The sequence below is a fragment of the Octodon degus genome, unplaced genomic scaffold (genome assembly GCF_000260255.1).
Source record: "Octodon degus isolate 3935 unplaced genomic scaffold, OctDeg1.0 scaffold00170, whole genome shotgun sequence".
Taxonomy (NCBI): domain Eukaryota; kingdom Metazoa; phylum Chordata; class Mammalia; order Rodentia; family Octodontidae; genus Octodon; species Octodon degus.
The window spans coordinates 2,501,379-2,505,663 of record NW_004524746.1 but is presented as its reverse complement, the minus strand read 5'-3'; positions in this window follow the sequence as shown (position 1 = coordinate 2,505,663).

The window sequence follows — 4,285 nt, the reverse complement described above, 5'->3', positions numbered from 1 at the left end:
ACTCAGGCCCTCCTGCTTGCCAGGGAAGTGCTTATTCCATAAGCCATCTCCCTGGCCCCCTGGTATACAACTTATATGGAAGAAAGTGTCACTTAGTTCATCATTTCAGAGGGTAAGTCTGTGGTTTTAAGCCTGGTGTTTGGGCCTATGATGAGGCAGCACTTCATGGGAAGAACACGTGGTAGAAAAAGTGACTCACATCATGATATCCTGGAAGCAAAAGAGAAAAAGGAAGTGAGAGGCCAGAAGACTGCTACAGAAGCCCCTTCAAGGCATGCCACAGTGGCCTAATTTCTTCTTACTAGGTTGTGCCTCTTAAATATTCCATCAGCTCTCAATACCACCACATGCTGGCACTGTTACCTGGGCCTTTTAGGCAACACTTAAACCACTGTAGGCTACAACATGAAAACAGCTTCTTTTACATGGCTAATACCTGATGTGTGATGCTGGAATGTTTTGGCCATGGCTAGCACTCCTGCATGTCTTTTCTCATGGTTCAGTAGTCTTGTCTGAGTTGCTTTCTATGATGAGCAGGTCCCAGGACAGTGAAAATGGAAGCTACAAAACCTCTACGACCTAAACTCAGGAACCACCTAGTAATGCATCTGCAGCATCCTATTGCTTGAAATAAGTTCAGCAACATAATTTTAAGAGAAAGGGTTTAAACATCACTTCTTGAGGGTACAAGTGGCTTAAATTTACAGGAATGGGAGGAACTGTCAAGTGCTATATTTCCATAGTGTCCTACCTCATGTACAGACTGAAATGAGAACAGCCAATTAAAATCCTGAGGCTTTTCATGAATTTTTTTTTCTTGTATTTTTTTTTCTTTTCAAAGTTTTATTGATAAACATATAGCAATGAGACAGTTTCAAATCAAATCGAAAGTACAGTTTCAACAAATAATACACTGCATATATTCTTCTTAGTGGTTAATTGCTGTACAAGATGCAGACTTGTGATCCTACTTACAAACACCATTAGAACAAATCATTCTATTCATTAAGAGAATGCAACTATATATCTATCCCAACCACTTTGAATACACAGATACAAAATGGACATTCATCTGTATCCCTTTTTTTTTTAAGTTCCATTTTTTGAATATTATAGGTGTGTAAACTCAGCAAAATATTCTAAAAGAGTACAGAAGCCCATAATAGCATTGGGTCTTCTGTTTAATTGGCAATTTTCATGAATTTTGTATCTAACAATCTTTCAGTGTAAATAGTACAGATTATAGTATCATATAAAACCCGACAGCCCATGAGGACAGAATGAATGTTCTTTTCAAACAAAAGAAGTGAACTTCGAAGTTAGGCAGTAATGCTTAAGTCTCGGTGCTGCGTGATCCTGCCAAGAGGATCTTGGGCAACATTCCTGTGAAGCACTGTGTTTATTCTCCTGTGTATCTATAGGATTATTTTGATAATTAAATGAGTGAATCTATGTAAAATTCTTAGAAAAAAATCCCTGACATACAGTAAATACATAAGAACACATGAGCTATGAAAATAAAAATTGTGTGGGGCCTATTATTATGTGATATAGTGACAACTGTTAGGTTAGGCCTCCTGAAGCTGTAAAATCTTTTGTATTAGGAAACTTAATCACTAATCCAAGTGACTTTTCTCTCTCACTTCCTGACAAGTAACAGTAGGAAGATTGTTCCCTACTCACTGTTATTAATTTTATTATGTCCTGAAGGTTTCTAAACTATAATTTCTGGTCAGTGGAGAATAGGAGATCATACACTGGAAACTACAAACACACGGGAATTGTTAGCGAACAATAAATGGGACTTTCACAAAGGCCAGTTGGGTTATAGAGCTAAAAGCTTTCACAATAGCACTTGCCCTCCTCTTTTAGGAGTCTTCATACATTCTTTCAGTAGGACAGAGGCTTGCAAGGAAGGCACGTATACAATAAATGCTGTGTGTTTTGATGGCATAATAAACAATGTGCTTTCTTGTTTGGAGCTAGATGGAGCTAAGCTGCAAATCCAACTTCTTAACTTACTACTGATATAGGGGAATGAAACTCCCAACTTGAAAGATACCTGGGACATGGGACAAGTTCATGCTGTCTAAAACCAAAGAATGAATTTTAGGAAAAAAACAGACTTTAAGAGAAAAATGTACTTATTTGGGGAAAGGAAGCTCATGTTCGAAAGAGGGACAGAAGGGGGACCCAGTGGGTTGCCCCCAAATTTGTCTTTTCCAGGGATTTTTATGGTGTAAAACCACATGGTGAGGGAGGTCTAAGGTGGAGAACATGGGCACTCGCGAGGTGGTCATGAGATGGGACAGAACTGTGGCCCGCCAATAAGATGACAAGCACCATTGCTCAGATAAAATTAAATCCAGGACCAAATGAGGAAGCAAGTCACATAGCAAGTGGGTGTGAATATAGAACAGAGGCTTTTCCTGTAGGAGGCTGGGTTAGCGACTTAGGGTCCTCAAGGTCAGAGTCCAATTGCATCTCAATCCCTGATGGCTATCCTTAGTGAGATATGCATTTATTTGATCTTTTGTCTTGAGGTCTGGCCCAAAGCAGAGGTGTCTGTCTCTCCCAAAGTTATAAAGTCATCTTGTCTTCCACATTGTCTCCTTGAGGGCCTAGCTCTGAATGACAGCCTATACTATTTCTATCTAACTCAGCTGCCTGCAACACTACCTTGTATTTATTTTTGAGCAGGTTATTTGAACTCAGTTTTGTATTGTTGATCTGTTAAAGAAACATAAGGAGGGGTTGAATGAAGGAGACAGTAAAGGGAAAAAAGAAACATCAAGATGTGGTGGATTAACTAAGATCAACTTGGAACACCCAGCTGAACTGAGTCAGCGTGGTCAGGGTGTGGAAAAATCCACCTGAGGATTGTTGCTGAAATGACTTATAAGGAGACCGGGAAGGGAAGCCTGTCTATTGATGATTTTCCTGGAGAACTCAGCTGTTCTCTGAAGGCGCTCAGGTCCTCCTTGGTGCAGTGGATAGGTGCTAGTCTCCTAGGAATGGGGGAAGGGCTCTGTCCGTACCTGGTCTTGAGGGTCACTTCCTGGCTCCAGTGCAGATTCCTCAGCCTTTTGACACAGATCCTTCATCCTGAGGGTGTGGACTTTTTAGCTGCCATCACTGACCTTCGGGCCTTCCTGGTGCAGATCTTTGATAGGATTTGCATAAGATATTGCTGTTGGCTTTAGGCCTCTTGCGGGATATTGTCATGGAATCCAGGCCCTGGGCTGGATTCTTCAGGTCTACAGCTTGCGCAGACAGATCTCTCACTCTTTTACATCTGACTTTTTGGGTGAACATTATAAAGTAATCCTGTAAATTATGTGTCCTGTACTAAACCTTGCAAATTCGGCTACAACACAAGATATAGCATATACAGGTACACGTTCCCGATAATGAATGCAGTCATTATGTATATCTTAAATGTTCTAGTAAAATTAACAAGATAAGGAATATCTACTTTGACTGAGTTGTCAAATAAGAATACCAATGCCTTGGCACATAGAAGCCACTCAGTGTATCCATTTGCTTTTTTTTTTTTTTCAGAACCTGGGATTGAACTCAGGCCCTTGAGCTTGCCAGATAAGTGCTTATTCTACATTTGCTTTCTTCCAGAACCTAGGATCAAGTATTCCAAAACTCAAAGCACTTGTCTAAGTCGTATATTTTATGTTTCTAAAAGGAGAGATTTGGCGGAATAAGTATTGTCAAACTATTTTTGATGCAATTAATTTTTACTACCATAGATTGTCCTAATGTTCTAAGGTTAGTTAATAATTCTCCTAGAATATGGATTTGCTTTATGAAATAATTTTGTGTTCTCAGTTTCTATACTGTGAGATACAAATTAATTTTCCCGTTATTAACACAATCATGGAAAAGGTCCTAAAAGAGAAAACATTTGTTAAGTTGCTAGAATTTTAAACAGACAAAACTGTCATGTAAGCGCTTTTCTCCTTGGGTGGTGTCTTACAGGTTCCCAGAATTCATTACCTTGCCCCGCACCCGCAGGACACTGAGGGTCGGCTACCTAGTGTTCAAGGAGTCAAATGACAATGACCTAAGGTCCGAGGTGCACAGGACCATCCTCCCACTGATGGCGCTCCAGGAGGAGGCTGGTCACCGTGAGACTTCTGCCCCTGGCACTGGGGCTGGCTGTGTGCGCGCGTGGGAGCGAGGGGCCCCGGCCACCCCAGGTCCCACCCAGCGGCGGGTGGGCGGGCGTCCGCGGCTCCCACGTGGCAGGCGGGCGCGGTGGGCGGCTCCGGGG